The sequence below is a fragment of the Aulonocara stuartgranti genome (genome assembly GCF_965226115.1).
Source record: "Aulonocara stuartgranti genome assembly, chromosome: 22".
Taxonomy (NCBI): Eukaryota; Metazoa; Chordata; class Actinopteri; order Cichliformes; family Cichlidae; genus Aulonocara; species Aulonocara stuartgranti.
Genome location: NC_138957.1, coordinates 34765185 through 34788171, shown reverse-complemented (window position 1 = coordinate 34788171; position 22987 = coordinate 34765185). Strand labels below are relative to the sequence as shown.

The 22987-nt window shown below is 38.9% G+C and overlaps 2 long non-coding RNA genes and 1 gene segment (V, D, J or C); 2 read left to right on the top strand and 1 right to left on the bottom strand.

Moving 5' to 3' along the window:
* The first annotated feature begins 205 nt into the window (after positions 1-205).
* Positions 206-3899, top strand: LOC309698127. The gene is made up of 3 exons (XR_014274013.1): positions 206-294; positions 922-1002; positions 1624-3899. It is a non-coding gene; the product is annotated as an uncharacterized lncRNA (long non-coding RNA).
* Positions 3900-6909: 3010 nt separating this feature from the next.
* LOC309699559 lies at positions 6910-9313 on the top strand. The gene is made up of 3 exons (XR_014274381.1): positions 6910-8019; positions 8542-8662; positions 8856-9313. It is a non-coding gene; the product is annotated as an uncharacterized lncRNA (long non-coding RNA).
* A 2296-nt stretch (positions 9314-11609) lies between these two features.
* Positions 11610-22987, bottom strand: part of LOC309699554 (Ig kappa-b4 chain C region-like) — a 72345-nt gene continuing 60967 nt past the window's right edge. Inside the window, exon 2 of the C gene segment in view lies at positions 11610-12157.

Below are 22987 nucleotides of genomic sequence, written 5' to 3'. Positions count from 1 at the left end.
CACCATCTCAGACGCACACATCCACAATACATCTCCACTGGGAACCCGCCTACAGGATGGCTGACAGCTTCATCCGATGCAAATGTATTAGGAGGCGAAAATTTTGGTACAGCCATTTTTGCCGACTATACTGCCGAACCCAGACAAACTGTTAGCAATGGCAATGGCACTGAAGTAGAGCCACCACCACTAGACCCCCCAGTAACATCGGAGGTGTTGGAGGAGGAGCGACAGGAAAGTCAGAACGTGATGGAGCAAGACGCGGCTGAGCTTCAAACACCTCGTCAGAATCAGGTAATGTACTTTATGTGTTTCTGTGTGTACGCGCGCGAATTTTTAATTGTATGTGTGTTGTTTAACCTTAACCAAGCACAGTTACCCCAATTCAGCTTTAGTAAAACCGTAGTAAAGCCTAACTAGAGAAAATGTACTCAGTTCAAGTGAAAATTATAGTTTTAAAGTTATGTGTTTTCTAAGATAAACTACTTGATTAGAATATTTTAATAGGTATGAAGGCCAGTGCTGAATTTCAAATGCATGAATCCGCTGAAATTCAGGCTTGCACAACAATGTAGGCTTAGTTACCATACTTAAACATAATAAATAAACTTATTTACCAGTGTTGTGTACCTGCCTTGGTTGTTGTTAGATGCTCCATGAACCAAGCAGCTTTCAAATTTTTCTTTCAGTTAACTTCAGAGTAGATTCCATAAAGATTGGTTAAGTTTCATTAAATAACTCTTAAATTGTTCATAACATTTGCAGCTTCATTAGCTATCCATTGTAGTATGAATCTTTTAATAGCAAAAATGTACAACAGTTTGGAATATTTCTTTGTTTTGTTTTGCATCTGGTGGAATTTGAAACACATTCTGAGTGAGTCATTTTTCTTACACAATTGTTTTTCTTTTTGTCCTGTAGGGTAAAAGAGAAACTGTTGATCTTGCCAGATGTGCAGCTGCATTTGCTATTGGTGTGCGGGAGCAATGCCACCTATCACAGGTACTGCTTCATCTGATATTATGGGGGTGTCATTGTTAACTTGTTAATAAGTCTGGTTCAATGTAAGGCTGCAACTAATGATTTTTTTTTCATAATCTGTCCACTATCTTTGCAATTAATTGATTGTTTTTCATCGCTGGTTTTATTCAGCTATTACTTTCACCTATATAAGTTATTAAGAACAAATGTACATTACGAAGAAGTTAAGCACAAGAGTTGTGCAGTTCACTGCAATGTATGTAACTCTGGGCACACTCAACAGTTTAAAATAGGCTTAACAGTGTAAAATGTGTTCACTTTTAGGCATAAAAGACAAATGAAGTAGAATTACATAAAAAAAAATAAATGAGGCAATCATTTGTTCACTTTTTCTGTTGTAACCTTTCATGCTCCTCCATCTTGCTCGGTGCAATGTGTTTGTGCCACGTGAGTCATGCATGTGGCATGTCATGCAAAACAATGCCAATTATTGGCTGATTTCTTCTTCTACTGCTCCACTGGTAAATTACAACATTCAGTGGCTCATTAATTTGAGCTAAAGAAATAGAGTTGCATTTTGCTTCTGTTATATTTTCTATTTACGCTTTCATGTCTCTGATGTGTTTTTTTTTCCCCCATCAGAGGAGTGTCAACAACATTGTCCTTGGTGTCCAACAGTATCAAACAGCTCTTCTGACGTCCTTGAGGGGAAAAATAAAGACCATCCTTGAAAGGCAACCTGACAGCAATGGACCTTTACAACAAGAAGTTCTTTCAACACTGGACAACTTTCAGGATCCCTTTCCCATATGTGCAGCTTCAAACCTACAGGACCGTGTAACACAGATGCATTTCAACCCTGTCACACCTGAGGAGATCATCATTTCCAATTATGCCTGTAGAGTTAAAAAGGGAGAATCGAGAGTTCTTGCAATCAAAAACAAGTCTTTCTACTACATTCCTTTGATTGAAAGTTTGAAACAGCTTTTATCCAATTCAAGACTATTTGACATGCTCAGTGCTGGACCTCAGAGTTGCCCCAACGCCAGTTTTTTGTATGACATTAATGATGGAATTATTTTCAAAACCCACCCACTGTTTTCAAAGAAGAACTCTGCTTTACAACTGATACTCTATTCTGATGAGATAGAAATGTGTAACCCCCTAGGGTCACGTGCGAGTGTAAATAAACTACTAATGTTTTATTACACCTTAGGCAACATAGACCCTAAGTTTAGATCAAAGTTGGCTTCCATCAGACTTCTCGCAATCGCAAAGTCTAGGGACATAGATGAGTGTGGGGTAGATATAATACTGCGGAGAATCAATGAGGACTTGAAGTTACTGTACGATGGTGTTATGATTAACACTGTCAATGGGGAATTTTATTTAAACGGAGCAGTTGTTGCTGTGTGTGGAGACACTCTTGCCCAGCATGAGCTTGCAGGATTTAAGGAAGGAGTTGGTTTTGCGTATAGCAAATGTCGTCATTGTGAGTGTACTTTTGATGAAATGCAAGAAAATTTCAATGAACATAGTTTCACCAGACGGACATTGGACGGACACATTAGGCAGTGCATTGAAATAGAAAGGGCAACTACCGAATTTTTGAAATCCTCGCTCAAAACGACTTTTGGCATAAATAGACAAAGCAAATTAGTTGATTTCCCAGGTTTTAATCTCATAGAGCAGATGCCACAGGATATTATGCATGTAATTCTTGAAGGAGTGGCACCAATGGAAATTAAGTGTGTGTTGAAATACCTTGTTTTATCTGGAAATTTGGATTTGGACTTGTTTAATTCTGCCATGCAGAACTTTCCTTTTTCATCAGTGGACATACGTGACAAGCCTTCACCAATTAGTATTGCTACTTTAGCTTCAAGTGACAACAGACTCAAACAATCCTCTGGACAAATGCTTATATTGATCAAGATTGTGCCATTCTTATTGTACAGTGTTGTAGAGAAAAATCCCTTTATCCAGTTTATTTTGGATTTAATTGAAATTGTTAAAATACTTTTTGCCCCAGTTGTGTCTTTACAAACTGTGTCCAAACTAAAAAAAATGATAGAAGATCATCTTAAACAATTCAGGCAACTATTCCCAGAAAAAAATGTAATACCAAAGCAACATTACATGCTGCATCTTCCCTCTCAAATTATTGCCCTGGGACCTGTAATACGTCATATGTGCATGAGATTCGAGTCTAAACACAGTTTTTTTAAACAATGGTCATCCAAATTAAACTTTAAGAATGTGTGCAAGTCTCTTGTAAACCACAATCAGCTGCTGGAGTGTTGCCAAAGTGAAGCAGGAACTGAGCATCCGATATTTGTAAATGAGAAAGAACTAGGTCCTGTATCAGAGGTTGCTAATATGGACCATTTGCAATCAAAGGTTGTAGAGTTTTTGGGGATTGAAGATGCTATACATCATGCCGTTAGAGTAAAGTGGCTTATTTTACATGGAAACAAATACATCTGTGACAGGTCTCTTATACTCATTTCAGCAAATGGTTTAAACCCTATCTTTGGACTTGTAAAAAACATTTTTATTGTTAATAGTGTACTTTATTGTTTTGAATACCAGGTGTATGAAACCTTGGGTTTCAACAAAGACTTTCTTGCCTATGAAATTGCAATTCCCAACCTTGCCCAAGCAACTGAACTGACTGATGTTGAAGACCTACTTGATTTTACGTCATATTACCCAGTCAATTTCAGAAACAGTGTCTATGTTATGACAAAATATAACCTTGAAGATGTCCTTTCTTTAAAAACCTGAAATAAATACCTTCCAATGAGTGACTTTCTTATTTCAAGGAAAAAGGTGAATGTTTCTTATTTTGAGATAATTTTTGTTTTACACTCTATCTAAAAGCTATTTTTGCTTGAAATAAATGTAAAATGGTTCATTTTTAGATATACAGACTAAATAAGGAAAAAAAGTAATATATACTTGAAACAAGTCTAATCATCTAACACATGAGACTGGAAACTAGCTTGTAATGTTCAAAACAAGATGGACAAGATAATCTGGCTAAAATTAAGACAATAAATCTTGTCAAGCTACAAGGAATTTGCAGTGAAAGAGAAAGATAAAAACATTTCTTTATAGATCACAGTCCAGCTGAAAGTATCCACATGATTAGCCTCATATTACACCCTTTAAACACTAATATTGAACCTTTAAACAGTCAGTGCAAAGAACTCATGAATGTTGATAAATATGAAGGTGATGATCCAGTTTATTGCATTGTTGCATTGTCCCTTTGCAATGACGGCTCATCGCTCGTGCTGCATTACAATGTAGATTCGACCAGTCGGCCCCAGTACAGGAAGTCTGGCTTGAGGAGACTCGCCCAGCTCTAAATGCTGGTCCTCTGAATGTCCACCCAGCTTCCACTGAAGGCGTGAACATACAGAGAGATGTTCTCTACCCATCACAGGAAACTAGAGGCAGAACTATGAGGCTCTAGAATGTGTTGTTTTTGTCATCAAGCATGCACTTGTTCTGTTTCCTCAAGAGTCCAGAATGATTGAAATATTCTTAAAGAAACATGAAGAGCTTCACAACATTCACATTGCTGTACACACATGTTAATATATAAACTTCAGACAAAGAAACATGTGAGAAAAAGCAGCAGACAGGTGCCTTGTCTTTGTCCTGGTAGGACTTTATGTGGTTTTATGTGATGACTTCTTCATTCTTCCCCCTACATGTAGGCAGGACTACACAGCATGACAGATATGGGAACACTTACTGAAACATTTTTCTCTGAGATCATTTAAAGTCTGGATCATACATGAGACTGAAGGAATCAGAGGAAACAAGTACTACAGCTACTCACTGCTATAAAATATATTTCATGTACTTTTCAATCATGACCAGAATAAATCTGAAGCAATAACTGACTAAATACAAATATGAGAGAGTTTATATATTTACAAATAAAAAGTTTTATTTGAATAAAGCAAAGTTAATGAACCCATAGAACAACTAATGTGGTACAAATTTCAAAATGAATCATATGAGGATGTAGTTTTGTAATCTTGTTTACAGAAAAAAATCCGTTTGACATAAATGTAGAGAAAACAGCTGATGTGAGAGAGTCTCCGTGGTATACGAGGAATGAAGGGATGGAAATTATTTTTCCCAAACATATTCCCTCATTTGATGTGACAGAGAGCTCTGTCTATACATTTGCATAAAAAGAAGAGACTAAACCATCAGGATATAAACATGTAATTAGGGGATAGTGATGACTTCTTAGAGCAACTTTAATACATTTTCAGTGACCCTTCACTCTAAGAGGACAACTGGTTCCAAGTCAATGCAGCAAACTGACTCACAGCAAAAGAGTCAGTTCATTTCCATAGAGAGGCACTTTGCATCAGCAGCACCATGCTCCAGTGCTCTGGGAGAGTTTATAGTCCTGAGAGTTGAACACTGGATGACTGACAGCTGTCCTTCATCACAACAGAAGCCACAGAAATCCTCCTCATCAAAAACATGACTTTGATCTGCGTCCTCATCTGGACTCTCCTCTGCTGCTGCTTCACAGGTAAAGTCCAGAGAATCAAACTCCTCTCCTCTATCAACATCTGTCCCTCTGAAATGAAGCCCACAAAACCATGAAGCTGCTTTATGTTTTTGTCTCTGTGTCCTCAGAGTCCAGAGGACAGATCACAGTGACTCAGCCTGGAGCAGTGAGCTCTGCTGTGGGAGGATCTGTGAGCATCAAGTGTACGACCAGTCAGAATGTAGATAGTGGGAACCGTTTAGGCTAGTATCAACAGAAAGATGGAGGAGTTCCCAAACTGCTCATTTACTCTGCTAGCACTCGACAATCAGGGATTCCAGCTTGTTTTACAGGAAGTGGATCAAACTCTGACTTCACTCTGACCATCAGTGGAGTCCAGGCTGAAGATGCAGCAGTTTATTACTGTCAGAGTTGGCACTGGCTGAACAGTAAAGCTGTGTTCACACAGTGAAAAACAGTCGTACAAAAACCTCCCTCAGTCAGACTGAACAGAAACTGAACGGAACTGTGAGCATCAAGTGTAGGACCAGTCAGGATGTTCATGTTTGGAGCATCTATCACTATTTAGCCTGGTACCAACAGAAAGATGGAGGAGTTCCCAAACTGCTCATTTACTATGCTACCACTCGAGCATCAGGGATTCCAGCTCGTTTTACAGGCAGTGGATCAAACTCTGACTTCACTCTGACCATCAGTGGAGTCCAGGCTGAAGATGCAGCAGTTTATTACTGTAAAGGAGAATTTAATGTCAACTCTTGGGAGCTCTTCACACAGTGAAAAACAGTCGTACAAAAACCTCCCTCAGTCAGACTGAACAGAAACTGCAGTAACTTCCAGCTGCAGCAGAGACTGACACAGTTCAATGAGCACAAACACAATTTCATGAAGGGACTGAATTTTTTATCATATCACTCAGAAATCTAAAGTTCACTATTAAATGATTATTATGGTGGAAACTTCTTTCTACCCACTCAAAACTCAGGAAATCTCGAACTAACACGGTTGTTACTGTGAATCTTTGAGAAGTTAGAAGATGCTTGATCATGAACTTTGACCTCAGCTTCATAATGGATCACAGACACACTGTCTTTAAATAAAAGAAACAAATCTCAATCCTCAGTCACCCTGAAGCTCAACGATTTGTGAAGAATATTAAAGTGATTCTTTTTAAGAAAACAAACACGACTCTCAGTCAGTTCAGTGTCAGCGTGGTTCTCCAGTTTTCCTTTTAATAAATAAATCCAACTTTAAATGGAAAAATAAATAATTTCAAACCAGAAATCGAATCAGTGTAAAGTCAAATATATCCAGTTTTACATTCAGCTCTTATGACACCAGAGTTTTTCATTTTTTTCTTGTCTTCATGTTCAGACAACAAACATTTGAAAGTGAGGCCTTTAGCCTGCATGTTAGCAGCTTTCAGCCAATCAGAGCAGAGTTCAGGATGAATAAAGTCACTTAGTGCATTAGTGTGAACTCATCTGCCTTCTGCAAAGAGGACCTTCTGTTCATTTAGATCAGCCACAGAAGAGCTCAGGCACACATTTCATAAACAGCTTCACTATCATTAGCTCACACACTGATGCTAAATCAGTAGCATTTCAAGCCAAGCAGCACCCATCAACAAGGATTCCTGTCACTCTGTTGACGTCAGAATGAGTCTCATGTCATGTTTTCTTTAGGCTTCCAAGTTCACACAATTCTACCTTTGAGTTTAAACTGTCTTCAGAATTCAGAAAAATGCATGAAACCACATATTTACTTTGTTTTTGTTGTTTTTAATAATTACTTTGCTTCGAGGAAAATTACCTTCAGTCAAACTACAAATGAAAACCACAAACACTTACAGTCACCAACAACTTTACAGATACAGTTTGGCTTGTTTGGTTTCATAATGTCTCACTGAACATCCAGAAATATCAGTTTGTCCTCATTTCTGTCCTTCAGCAGAACAAATATCATTCCCAAAATCCTCCAGTGGATGGAAACTGGTGGTTCACGTCTTTTCCACGTCCATGCAGGATGTTTCACATGTTCATAGTGTCAGTCTGTCCTTCTTTCACACTGTGAGGCTGCACACTGTGAGTCAGGCCTGTGGTAAAGAGATTAACAGAAAATGTTAAAACTGGGAAGTTTAGTAAATGTTACTAACCTGTAGTACCTGCACGTGTTTGTAGATTACTCAGCTGCAGTCATCCATTCTCTATTTCCTGTTTGCGTTGCACTTTAACAAGTTTCACTACCCCTGCATGGTGAATCAACGAGTGTTTGCAGACAAGTCAGCGACTGCAGTGATCTGCTAGAAACCAAACCGCCGTCAGTGCAACCGATTTGAGCCAGCAGTAAGAGTTTGTTGGCTCTGACTACAACCAGTAGGAGCCACAAACTCCAGCAACACCAACTGGTCAACGGAAACTTATTTTCCCCTCGTGACTGGAGGTTGACGGGGGGACACTCGGCCTGTGTGACTGAAGGCTGAGGATCCACAAAAGGTTACAAAATACAGCAGATTCATTTGTTTCTTTAATACTTGTAAATTCTGATTCTTGTATAAGAGATTTCTTTAATATTGTAATTATGTTAATTATTAAATGTCTGTTCACACTAAAAGAAATGATCTTGATATTTAGAAAACAGGTTGTTCTTCCTGTAACCTCGGCCTGTTGGTATTTTAATTCTGCAGTGGGTCACATTATGTAATAATAGTAATGTAGTAATGTTTTATAAATGCTGGATTTAGCACTTACTAATATCTTACTAATGCTTTTTACTGTGTCAATATTAAGTGTTACAAATACATTGATGTTAGAACTGTGTCTTCTGTTCTGTTGTTCATTATGTTTCTGAATAATTTCAGCTTTTCTCAGGAGAAGAAATCAAAACTATTTCTCTCCACTAGATGTCATGAATTCTTTCATTATTCAGTCTCACTGAGGGAAGCTTTGTAAGCTCAGGACAGCTGTAGCTGACTGACTCTGTGTGTTTGCATATGTGTCCTGCCTCTCTGCTCACAGCTGTTAAGAGGCCAGTGTTGATCAGTGGCTGTCCAGGCCTTTCAGAGCCACTCACACACCAGCAGCACAATGATGATGTCACTGACTCTACTGCTGGCCACCCTGGGGCTCCTTGTTCAGGGTGAGACTCTCTGTGAAAACTTTGCTTCAGCATGCAGCCAGGTTCACCACAATGATGTTCTGCTATGATGGAGAAACTCTGAAACCAGCAGCACTGACCTTCTTCCATCTGTTCTCCATGTTAAAGAAATGATCCTCGAATGTTTGGATGTTCATCATCTCAATAACTTTTCTCCACTTTTTCATGTTTTCAGGTTCATCAGGAGAAAAAGTCCTGACTCAGACTCCTACAGCTCAGTCTGTTGTTCCAGGACAGACTGTCTCTGTCAGATGTAAAGCCAGTTCAAGTGTTAGCGGCTGCCTTAACTGGTACCTTCAAAAGGACGGAGAATCTCCCAAACTCTTGATTTATTCTGCTACAAACCGTCAGTCTGGAGTTTCTGATCGTTTCAGTGGAAGTGGATCTGGGACTGACTACACTCTGACTATCAGCAGAGTTCAGGCTGAAGATGCAGGAGTTTATTACTGTTAGCAGTGTTACAGCCACCCGTTCACACAGTGATACAACGCCGTACAAAAACCTCACACAGCTGGAGAGGAACTGAGAAAAAAGATCATCTGAACTGACAGCTGCTCAGAAACACACATTATTTTATCTGTATAAAATAGTTTTATATTTTTTTTTATAAATACATGTTAGAAATGTTAATATGATCATTTTGTGAATGTTTTTATTATTTTTATTTTTAAGCAAGAAGTTATTTATCCTATAAATAGAATTTTATTGCTACAATTAATTATCTGTAAAACAGAGAATATCGATACGAGCAACGATTGAAAGCAATCAATTAAATATTTTATCTTTGGATTATGAAAGCTCGAATCAATTTTCTCAAACCCAAAAGACCAGTGACTAATTCATCCTGCTTTAAGTTCTACAGAAACACAAATATTTATGGTTTCCATGTAATTGTCTTTTTTATAAATATTTCTTCACGTCATTATGCGTGTACGGTTTTTACTAAGCTAACTACCTTTAATTTAGTAAACTCCCACCGCAAGGGTGTGTTTTAACTGATGAAACTGTGTCGTACTCAGCCTCGGACATCTGGTTGCTGCCTTTTATAAGTTTTATTGCACAAGCATAAACTAACACCAGTACAGTAACCGTGCCTTTACAGAAGCCAGGTAATCAACTGAAAGACACAAAATAAAACAACCATACAACATTAACAAAGCAACACTATTAATGACAGTACAGTTTAGTAATAGTCATATTTATAGCTTTAACATGTTACTTAGTTAACACAGAAACTCACCAGCTTATCAGTCATAACAGCAATCTCAATGAAAAGAAGATCCGGCAGGTAGGATCTATGAGCGGCCGTTAACACGTACCATCCCAGACTTAGATAAATCACTCCGTCTTAAACAAATTTGCCATTTAAAGCAAATGTGAGTCTGGCTGATAGTAAACCACAACAAACAAATTGGCATGTTAGTAATATGGGAAAAACCACACAATGCGGGCCACAAGTAGAGGTGAAATGGGCCGTGAGATTGAGACACAGAAATTAGAGCCTCTTGATGTGTGTTTTGTTTCTGTTTCCACCCGCCTGGAATTACCAAAAATAGAGAGGGCACAGCCTAACATATGAAACAGGAAAAGACCGACGTGTAAACCCTTTATTTCAACAAAGTAACTGTAATCTGAATGCCACCTTTTAAACGGTAACTGTAACGGATTACAGTTACTCATATTTTGTATTTTAGATACGTAACGGCGGTACATGTATTCTGTTACTCCCCAACACTGGTCTGCAGGGAGCCTCAGGGTGCTGCTCCAGCTGTAGTGGCCGTCATTCTGCAGCGTCCCGGGGCTCCTGCTCTCCTCTCCACTGCTGCTTCTTCCATCCACCTTCCAGGACAGCCTCCAGTCTGAGGGGAAGCCCTTGTTGGCCACACACATGACTGTAGCCTTCCCCTGCTGCAGCTCCTCACTAATGGTGTCTCTGTCATGGGTCGAAAGTTTCACATTTCTATCAAGTAAATTATTCCATGCCGTGTTTCAAATTAAACTGAAGAGTTGTAAGTCCATTAGCCCTTGGTGAATAAATAATGACAGAGTCTAATATGACAGTGTCGTTGTTTCTCTCAAGCTTTATTTACCAAATTTTGACTCTTTCAACTCTAACACATCGATCCAAATTCACCCACATTTGTTCAACTGTCTTAAAGTCTGAAGGACTTGAAGGACACTTTATATGATTTATGTCAAAGAACAAATGGTGTCATTAAACGGCTGCAGGCAGGCAGGAAAGGACTCAAATGCAGCTACTGCAGAGACTGATACAGTTCACTGAGGACACACACACAAGCATATACATTGAGTATATTGCTACAAATTAAGAGACGACCAAATACAATACATAGCAGTTAGAAAACATCATTAGATTAATTGATAATCCTGAACACGTACTTTGTTCACACCTGTTTCTGGACAGGAGTGCTTTAACTCTCAGACTCCTGATCTCCACCTCATCCTGGACAATTATCTTCAACTAAGTCTCCACCTGCTTCACCTCTGCCACCACCAGCTTCTAGACTCTTCTCTGCTCTGTTGCTTCATCAGAGTTTCACTGACATATAGTTCATTAATCAAACTTCAGTAAATCTTCATTTAAATAGACTCTGTTTAAACATACAGATGACAGCCTGCTCTTTAATTTCAATTATTAGGATATTTTTTATCTATATTGTCAGAATAAAATGCAGGTCAAGAAACAGCTTTGAGACTAGAAAATATGAAGAGCACACAGACAATCTATGGTTGGACCTCAACATCTTATAGAAAACACTAAATGTGTGTATAAGAATATATTTAACCATGTTGACTGCACATTACACTTGGTGTGTCTGTAGACATTTTTATTTTGGTCTGGTTTAATAAATGTTACAAAATCTCTCTTTTTTAAATGTGCATCTATCAAACTCACAGAGTCAAAGAACATGTTTCCTCGTTGCATTTTTATTCTTTTAAGAGTTTGAAATATCAGCTTTACAACAGACACAAAAGTATGAAACTAGAGGAGATTGTTGCTCTGATTGTTGTCATTATGAGATGGAAACATGACTGTTTGATGAGTTTATTTTTTAAATCTGCAAACACAAAGAAACAAAGAGACAGAAGAAAATCAACATCAAAGACTCAGTGATTGACATCAGGACTGGGAACACTGGTCTCTCCTCAGTATCTCTGAGACCAGAGACTGGGAGCCCTGGGTGGCCTCACAGGTCACAGAGCCCACCTTCCCCCACTGGTCTGCAGTGAGCGTCAGGGTGCTGCTCCAGCTGTAGAGGCCGTCATTCTGCAGCACTCCAGGAGTCCTGCTCTCCTCCCCTCTGATGCTGCTGCTGCCACTGCTGTCGCTCGTCTTCCAGGACAGACTCCAGTCTGAGGGGAAGCCCTTGTTGGCCACACACATGAGCGTGGCCTTCCCCTGCTCCAGCTCCTTGTTGGAGGGGGGCAGCACCTTCAGGGCGGGGAGGGTATCACCTAGGAAACACCAATCAGCTTAGAGGACAGGAACCACAATTTGAATTTCTCCGTTAAGAAGTTTCTGTCAGGTGTTTTTTCTGCTCCACCACTCATTCACTCACACATTGTTTCACTTCCCTTTAAGAAACCTCTCATGCATATCAGCACAGAGAGAATCATCACACAGTTTGAGCTGAAATATGTTCAAACTACACTGGAAATAAAAGAAGCAGATGTGGAAACATTTACAGCAGAAGTTTGGCTTTAAAATGATTAGAAGTCTAAATCATGGACGACTGAAGACATTAGTGGACACAAGCACAGAGCAGCTACTCATTCATATAGATTTGAAATGTTATTGAACAGCTCACATGATTTCAAACTAAATCTGAAACATCTGACACAATAAAAACATCAGAAAGCAAACTTTGACTCATCCAAACAGCAGCTGATGTGGTGGAAATTTACAAACTAATCATAAGATGATGAAGTTTACTCTTGTCTACATTTTACTGTGACAGAAATGTAGATTAAACAAGAGAAACTCGCAGAGCTCATCTGAATTAGTCCAGTAAAAAGGACAAACATCAAACACTAAATTATTTTAATAAAAAAAAAACCTCCACCAAAAGTCCACCACAGTGATACAAACTCATTGAGGCGCCGTACAAAAACCTCTGACTGTAGAGAGACACGGCTCTCTGACTCTGAAACAAACAAACTCAACAAAATCATTCACTGTTTGTATCATTTAATAATATTATAATAGTGTAATTAAAACAAATAAAGCCCATTACAACAATATTTAAAGAATCTGATTTCAAAATGTAGATTTTACAGCTTTCACATGTGAAAACATCTCTTGAAACCTGGCACTTATTTTTTCACAGCTCTAAACACTGAAACTAATTCTCAGCCTAAAACGCTTCAAAAACACTTCAGATTCATGTAGTTATGTTTTGAATTTCACAAAAATATTAAGTTCTGGAAAGTGTACCAGCATTTTTTTTATAATGTTTTTTTTAATTTCTGAATGAACATGTCCATTGTTAAGACGCTGCCTACACATACAGGGTTTTTTTTTAATGAGTTTTTATTTCTATTTTGGAATTCTGTCTACAAATAATGGTGTTTTAGGAAGCTTTGAAAATTCCTTCCAGGTAGAGAAGACGGTGCTCTGTGCTGTTCTCACTGTGAAGGCTTCTAACTGGTAAACATTACCATTCAATTCGGGTTTTATCACCATGTGTTGCTTTGGTTTACTTTTGACATGTTTCACACACACACACACGTTTTCAAACGACTTCACTGACATTTATTCGTGAACACTTAAATGAACTCCAGTAAATGTTTCCCCATCACTGCTTTTCTCAGTTGCTTTGGTGAAAGTCTTACATCAGGAACGTCATTCTCACCACTCTTAATGCAGCTCTCCAAATATGTAAGGCCTTTTTCACCACACAGACTCATCTATGCAAAAGACACTTCATAAAACACTTTCACCGTCGTTTTAAGACATCAAAACAGGTTTTTTTGTTTTGTTATTTTTCTCAAAACCTCACCTACTTTGGAAAGAATACTGCAAAAAACGTAGGCCTAATGTCACAAGGGGCCAAAGGCCTGTACGAAACTGGACTCAAGTGCTGGACCACATGTGGAGACGGTTGAGTTTGCTTCACACAAATCTTTATTTGGCACAAAAACACAGAGTTATACTTGACGTGGGATTCCTGACAAGAAAACGTAGCGTGGTGGCCTAAGGTGGCGTGGTGATCAAGAGGGAGAGAGGAAAAGGGGGTTAGTGGGTTCTCAGACTTCTCCAGGTGTGGTTGAATTTTAAAGAGGAGTATGGCTTATGTTGCAGGTGGAGTTGGTGGTACTTTGAGGGGAGTAGGTGAAGGTCCAGGTGAGCTGAATAGATTTAAGATGAGCTGACCTGAGCTCCAAGGGATCCTGTGAGAAGCAGTGGGAAGAGGGCAGCAGGTGTGATATTGAAATCCTTCCCAGGAGACGGAGCATGAAACTGCAGTGAGTATGGCCGAGTGCATAGACTTGGGCAAGGAGCATGAAGCATGGTAGCCTGTTAGCACCGAGGGTAAGTTGGCAAACTAGCAGTGAAGAGACGGCAACGCTGGTCTTGAATATCCTGAGTAGGTTGCTCCAGATTGGCTCCATGTGAGGAGATGACGGCTCTGCCCAGGGGCAGACACAGGAGAACATGGTGGAAATTTACCAGCAGCTCACCCGGACTGTGACAGCTAATGAGAAGTTTAAAACTGTTTTCAGAAACAAAAATCACGTCTGATGTTTTTTTGTATTTTTTTAACCTTACAAAACTGATGAAATGGAGAAAAGCAAAATAATACTCATTAAACTATATGTGTGTTCTGCTCACATCATCGACACATTCTCAGCCTGGCTGGGGGGCTTCTTTGCCTCCCTCCTGCTGTGTGCCCAGCCTGGAGGCTGCGGTCTGTGACCGGCTCCCGGTGCAGACGGCTCCCTGTGATAGTGTTTCCTCACCCGGCTCATGTGTGCCCAGCCCAATTTTAATCTTTAAGTGTGTGTGTGTGTGTGTGTGTGTGTGTGTGTGTGTGGGGGGGGGGGGGGGTGTATGTATGTAACCATGATCGTTTATGTTAATGAGAGTGTGGGGAGTGAGTTGGGGGGCGGGGTGTGCTGCTTTTAACCATGTAAAGCACTTTGTGCTACATTTCTGTATGAAAAGTGTTTTATGAATAAAGATTGATTCATTGATTGATTGATTGATTGATTGATTGATTGATTGATTGATTGACTGATTGATTACTACAGTGCCATGATCTTCCTCATGCTGTGTGTGTTTTGTTAGATTCTTCCCAGTTTAGGTTTTGTGGAGTTTTCTGTTCAGCAATAAAAGCTGCCATTTTGAGTTCAGTCCTGTTTCCAGTGAGTTTGAGTTTGGGTCCAATTCCTGCCTGGACACAGCCCGATCACGACAGTTGTGAGCTGTGAGTTGTGGATCAATGAAGTAACAAATCCCTTTATTAGTGTAGAAACAACGGCAGTGTGTATGTGTGTATAAAACAACGAGAAAGGCTAATTTGATTGGGGAAAAGCATCACTGATTTGAGAACTGCACCAAAGTGACTGAGAGAAACTGTAATATATGTTGGAGGTGGATGGTACTGGAGGAAATCATGTTGTATCATGATGTTTGAACCATATTTAATTTTGGATCACAGCCATCTGAATGGTGTCCTACAGCAATATTTTAAAATTGACATTGAAGTTATTTTAAAAATAATCAATTAGTAGTTCTTCAAACGCATCAGGATCTGCGTGGCGTACAGAATGTTGTAAAAACATGTAGTGAAGTCCAGACCTTTACTTTTTCACATTGTGCCTCTAAACTTGGTCAGATGATTTCCATAGAGAGGCACTTTGCATCAGCAGCACCATGCTCCAGTGCTCTGGGAGAGTTTATAGTCCTGAGAGTTGAACACTGGATGACTGACAGCTGTCCTTCATCACAACAGAAGCCACAGAAATCCTCCTCATCAAAAACATGACTTTGATCTGCGTCCTCATCTGGACTCTCCTCTGCTGCTGCTTCACAGGTAAAGTCCAGAGAATCAAACTCCTCTCCTCTATCAACATCTGTCCCTCTGAAATGAAGCCCACAAAACCATGAAGCTGCTTTATGTTTTTGTCTCTGTGTCCTCAGAGTCCAGAGGACAGATCACAGTGACTCAGCCTGGAGCAGTGAGCTCTGCTGTGGGAGGAACTGTGAGCATCAACTGCAAAACGAGTCATAGAGTAGATGGTGGTGGTGACCTGTCATGGTACCAACAGAAAGATGGAGGAGTTCCTAAAATGCTCATTTACTATGCTAGCAGTCGAGTATCAGGGATTCCAGCTCGTTTTACAGGCAGTGGATCAAACTCTGACTTCACTCTGACCATCAGTGGAGTCCAGGCTGAAGATGCAGCAGTTTATTACTGTCTGGGTGAATTCAATGTTAACAGTCAGTATGTGTTCACACAGTGAAAAACAGTCGTACAAAAACCTCCCTCAGTCAGACTGAACAGAAACTGAAGTGACTGCTGCAGCTGGAAGATACTGCAGAGACTGATACAGTTCACTGAGGACACACACACACACACACACACACACACACACACACACACACACACACACACATACACACACACACACACACTTGCTTCCAATCTAAAAATAGTTTCTTTTTCTCTTTTCCCTAAAAATTAAGTAAAAATCAGTCAACATGTTCAACAAGTCGAATAGTTATAGAGAAAACTCATTGTGACCTTTGACCTCCATTCCATACTAGAACCACCATAATATCATCTATGATTTGTTAAATTTTAACAGTTATCAGTAAAATACGACCTTTATGTTAAAATATATGAAAATAAAATCAATAAATATCATACAGCTCAACATAAAAAATAAAGTTTAATTTAAATAATCTAAACATAAATTTGAGGCTCAAAAACAAACACTCTGTTTACACAGTGAAAATCTGTCGTACAAAAACCTCTCAGCTGAAGAGGAACTGATCTGAAGCAACAGCTGCAGAACAAACTACAAGACTGGGAGGAACGATTACTTTAATATTTACTGTGGAAGTTCATTTGTGTGCACTCACAGTTTAACATTCATAAATTTATTGAATACGTTGTTAGTAACATGAAAAAAGAAATGAAGTGGTGTCCCCGAATAAAAAGATAAATGTTTAATGAGTCACAGAATACAGACACAACACTGGCTCCAGATGTTTAACACATTAACATTATTTTTAGATGACTGATGTTCTCTGCAGCCCATCAGTCTGACTCATTCTTAGTTTCTACATTTATAACAATAAGTTCAGATGAAAAGACGTAGCTGGAAGGTCCACAAAGAAAAAAAATGTTGTTTTTGCTCATTAAAGATTTTTATATTAATCCAAGTTGTAAAATATAACAAGCTGTCATTAGAAATACAAATACTGTTGTCAGTGTTTCTGCACTGATGAGCAGCTCTTTTCTATTTGTAAGCTGTTAAATATTAAACTGATGCTTCTGTGGAGCTCAGCTGCAGTCCTTGTTATCACACAAATCCAGAAAATCATTGTAGTCACATCACAACTAGTGTCTATAATATTCTGATATTCTGCTGATTAACAAATCAAGCAGGCTGTTATAACAGTGTTTGTAGGGGATGTGTTCAGTGAAGATTTAGCCTCATTTGGATATTTCCAGCACAAACGAATCACTGTTACTGTTGTAAAAACCTAAAGTTATTTAGTCAGTTTCCAAAGTATTAATGTAGACAGAACAAAGAAATAAAAAGTTTCTCTTTCAAATAATATCTTACTAATGCTTAAAAGTGTGACATTAATATAAAGTCCTACCTAAATCTGAAACCACTGAAAATAAGATGTGATCATCATCCTGACAGACCGTGGTCTTTTTCTTGTGTTAAGAGGTTTAGTGAAGTGAGTTTCTCTCATTTTGCTGTGAACACTAGAAGAGATTAACTTCTATATAAGTTGATTAAAGCAGACCTGTAGTCTCTCATCTGCCTGCATTCCTGTGTTTGTTCTGTTAGTCTGTTCTTAACATCATGTCCACTGTCGAGCTCAATTCTGTCGTCATTATTTGAGTCCAGTTATTGTCTCGCTGCCTTCTGTGAGTTACTCAGCCTCTGTTTTGTGTGCTTTAACTCTCAGACTCCTGATCTCCACCTCATCCTGACAATTAGAGATCCTCAGCTAAGTCTCCACCTGCTTCACCTCTGCCACCACCAGCTTCTAGACTCACCTCTGCTTTGGTGCTTCATCACAGTTTCACTGCCAAATAGTTCATTAATCAAACTTCAGTAAATCTTCACTTGAACTTGATTTAAATGATCTCTGTTTAATCATACAGATGACACCCTGCTCTTTAATTTTACTTATTAGGTTTTAGATCAGATTAAAATGTAGATCATAAAACAGCTTTGAGACTAGAAATTATGAAGAGCACACAGATAATCTATGGTTGACATGACCTCAACATCTTATAGAGAAATATTTAATATGTGGATTAAAAAATATATTTAACCATTTTCACTGCACATTACACTTGATGTGTCTGTTTACATTTTTATTTTGGTCTGGTTTACAAATATTACAAAATCTTAATTTTTTAATGTGCATTTATTAAACTCACAGAGTCAAAGAACATGTTTTCTCGGTATGTTTTTATTCTTTTAAGAGTTTGAAATATCAGCTTTACAACAGACACAAAAGGATGAAACTAGAGGAGATTGTTGCTCTGATTGTTGTCATTATGAGATGGAAACATGACTGTTTGATGCTTTTTTAAAAATCTGCAAACAAAAAGAAACAGAGAGAAAGAGGAAAAACAGCATGAAAGACTCAGTGATTGACATCAGGACTGGGAACACTGGTCTCTCCTCAGTATCTCTGAGACCGGAGTGTGGGAGCCCTGGGTGGCCTCACAGGTCACAGAGCCCACCTTCCCCCACTGGTCTGCAGTGAGCGTCAGGGTGCTGCTCCAGCTGTAGAGGCCATCATTCTGCAGCACTCCAGGAGTCCTGCTCTCCTCCCCTCTGATGCTGCTGCTGCCACTGCTGTCGCTCGTCTTCCAGGACAGACTCCAGTCTGAGGGGAAGCCCTTGTTGGCCACACACATGAGCGTGGCCTTCCCCTGCTCCAGCTCCTTGTTGGAGGGACCCAGCACCTTCAGGGCGGGGCGGGTATCACCTAGGAAACACCAATCAGCTTAGAGGACAGGAACCACAATTTGAATTTCTCCGTTAAGAAGTTTCTGTCAGGTGTTTTTTCTGCTCCACCAGTCATTCACTCACACATTGTTTCACTTCCCTTTAAGAAACCTCTCATGCATATCAGCACAGAGAGAATCATCACACAGTTTGACCTGAAATATGTTCAAACTACACTGGAAATAAAAGAAGCAGATGTGGAAACATTTACAGCAGAAGTTTGGCTTTAAAATGATTAGAAGTCTAAATCATGGACGACTGAAGACATTAGTGGACACAAGCACAGAGCAGCTACTCATTCATATAGATTCAAATGTTATTGAACAGCTCACATGATTTCAAACTAAATCTGAAACATCTGACACAATAAAAACATCAGAAAGCAAACTTTGACTCATCCAAACAGCAGCTGATGTGGTGGAAATTTACAAACTAATCATAAGATGATGAAGTTTACTCTTGTCTACATTTTACTGTGACAGAAATGTAGATTAAACAAGAGAAACTCGCAGAGCTCATCTGAATTAGTCCAGTAAAAAGGACAAACATCAAACACTAAATTATTTTAATAAAAAAAAATACTTTTCTCTCATCTAAGCAGCCTAACAAGTAGTTATAAAAGAAAATGATAAAACATTTAATAATAAACACAGTTTAATTAACTTACTTCCAACATCCAGTCTGGTTCCTCCACCAAAAGTCCACCACAGTGATACAAACTCATTGAGGCGCCGTACAAAAACCTCTGACTGTAGAGAGACACGGCTCTCTGACTGTCAGACTGAACTAAACCTACAAGCCCTCAAAATACAACTTTATCAACAGAACTAGGAATAATAATTAATAATATGAAACATCCCAGATTTTCATTGGAAATTGTCCTGAGTGTCTGAATATTCATTTCCAAAGCTGACTTTGTTTCTTAGGACAAAATTTATGAATAAAATAATTAATCAGTTACACAAAAAGTTTCCTAGCCTTTCATATTGAATGAAATCAAAGAAAAGAAAATTAAATTAAAGAGAAAAAGGACATAGAAGTAACTTTGTTTTTGACTTACTTCCAACATCCAGTCTGGTTCCTCCACCGAACGTGTACCACAGTGATACAAACTCATTGAGGCGCCGTACAAAAACCTCTGACTGTAGAGAGACACGGCTCTCTGACTCTGAGACAAACAAACTCAACAAAATCATTCACTGTTTGTATCATTTAATAATATTATAATAATTAAAACAAATAAAGCCCATTACAACAATATTTAAAGAATCTGATTTCAAAATGTAGATTTTACAGCTTTCACATGTGAAAACATCTCTTGAAACCTGGCACTTATTTTTTCACAGCTCTAAACACTGAAACTAATTCTCAGCCTAAAACGCTTCAAAAACACTTCAGATTCATGTAGTTATGTTTTGAATTTCACAAAAATATTAAGTTCTGGAAAGTGTACCAGCATTTTTTTCTATAATTTTTTTTTAATTTCTGAATGAACATGTCCATTGTTAAGACGCTGCCTACACATACAGGGTTTATTTAATGAGTTTTTATTTCTATTTTGGAATTCTGTCTACAAATAATGGTGTTTTAGGAAGTTTTGAAAATTCCTTCCAGGTAGAGAAGACTGTGCTCTGTGCTGTTCTCACTGTGAAGGCTTCTAACTGGTAAACATTACCATTCAATTCGGGTTTTATCACCATGTGTTGCTTTGGTTCACTTTTGACATGTTTCACACACACACACACGTTTTCAAACGACTTCACTGACATTTATTCGTGAACACTTAAATGAACTTCAGTAAATGTTTCCCCATCACTGCTTTTCTCAGTTGCTTTGGTGAAAGTCTTACATCAGGAACGTCATTCTCACCACTCTTAATGCAGCTCTCAAAATATGTAAGGCCTTTTTCACCACACAGACTCATCTATGCAAAAGACACTTCATAAAACACTTTCACCGTCGTTTTAAGACATCAAAACAGGTTTTTTTGTTTTGTTATTTTTCTCAAAACCTCACCTACTTTGGAAAGAGTACTGCAAAAAATGTAGGCCTAATGTCACAAGGGGCCAAAGGCCTGTACGAAACTGGACTCAAGTGCTGGACCACATGTGGAGACGGTTGAGTTTGCTTCACACAAATCTTTATTTGGCACAAAAACACAGAGTTATACTTGAAGTGGGATTCCTGACAAGAAAACGTAGCGTGGTGGCCTAAGGTGGCGTGGTGATCAAGAGGGAGAGAGGAAAAGGGGGTTAGTGGGTTCACAGACTTCTCCAGGTGTGGTTGAATTTTAAAGAGGAGAGCTGTAGCACATGAAGAACGAGGTAAGTACATAGACTTGGGCAAAGGAGCATGAAGCATGGTAGCCTGTTAGCACCAAGGGTAAGTTGGCAAACTAGCAGTGAAGAGACGACAACGCTGGTCTTAAATATCCTGAGTAGGTTGCTCCAGATTGGCTCCATGTGAGGAGATGACGGCTCTGCCCAGGGGCAGACACAGGAGAACATGGTGGAAATTTACCAGCAGCTCACCCGGACTGTGACAGCTAATGAGAAGTTTAAAACTGTTTTCAGAAACAAAAATCAAGTCTGATGTTTTTTTTGTATTTTTTTAACCTTACAAAACTGATGAAATGGAGAAAAGCAAAATAATACTCATTATTATTGTGTCATGTGTCAGGAAAAGAAAATGTATACAATCTGAGACCACAGCACCAACTACTGTATAGTCCAGTAAAGTCATACTGCATATGTTTATTAGGTTATTAAGTACACCTGTTAAACTGCTTGTTAATCCAAATATCAGCCAATCACATATCAGCAGCTCATAGCATTTACACATGTAGACATGTTGGACACAGCCTGCTGAGGATTAATTCAAACATCATTAAGAAAGATAATTAAAAGTGTCATGGTTGTTGATGCCAGACAGGCTGATCTGCTGGGATTTCTTTACACAGCCATTTGTAGGGTTGATGGGGAACGGTCTGAAAAATGTTGATGTCAAAGGCCAGAGGAGAACGTTAATGGGACGGCAACAGTAACTCAATCAACCACTCGATACAAACAAGACGCAGAAGAGCATGTCTGCAAGCACAACATGCGACCTTGAAGCAGATGGGCTACAGCAGTAGAAGACTGCACTGCAGGGCCTGTCACCTAAGAACAGGAAACTGAGGTTATAATTCACATGAGCTGACCAAACTTGTAAGAACAAAAAAACAAAAACACGGTGCTCCAATGGCCTCCACAGTCACCAGATCTCAGTTAAAGACAGCATTTTTGGGATGTGCTTGAAAGGGGTGTCCAGCTGGCAAATCTGCAGCAATGATATGCTTTACTTGTTGAATCTATGCTACAAAGCATTCAGGCAGCTCAGAAGGCAAAAGGGGGTCCAGCCCGGTACTAGCAAGGTGTACCTAATAAAGTGGTCTGTGAGTGCATATAGTGTATGTTTCTGTGTAATTACAGTAGCAGTGCCATGGCATGGACGTGTGACACAAGACTGAGATTATGCATTTCCAAATGTTTCAACTTAAACGTCTCCTGAGAACATGTGTCCATATATGATTATAATTGAAGAGCAATTTCACTGCTTTGAAGTCATTTGAGTGGAAACACTAATGCAGTGTTGGACAGTATTCAGCAAAGTGACAGATCTGGAGTTCTGTCTGACAAAACTGTTTCGAAGAGTTGTGAGATTCAAGTGGATCAACAAAGTAACAAATCCCTTTATTAGTGTAGAAACAACAGCAGTGTGTATGTGTGTATGAAAACAACGAGAAAGGCTAATTTGATTGGGGAAAAGCATCACTGATTTGAAACTGCAGCAAACTGACAGAAACTGTAACATATGTTGGAGGTGGATGGTATTGGAGGAAATCATGTTGTATCATGTTGTTTGAACCATATTTAATTTTGGATCACAGCCATCTGAATGGTCTCCTATAGCAACATTTTAAAATTTACATTGTCATCAGAAACTTTAATAATCAACAACATCGCAAACAAAACCAATAAAATGTTATGCTTAACTAAAAAATGTGTTTCCAATAAGTCAAACAGCATGTCTCAC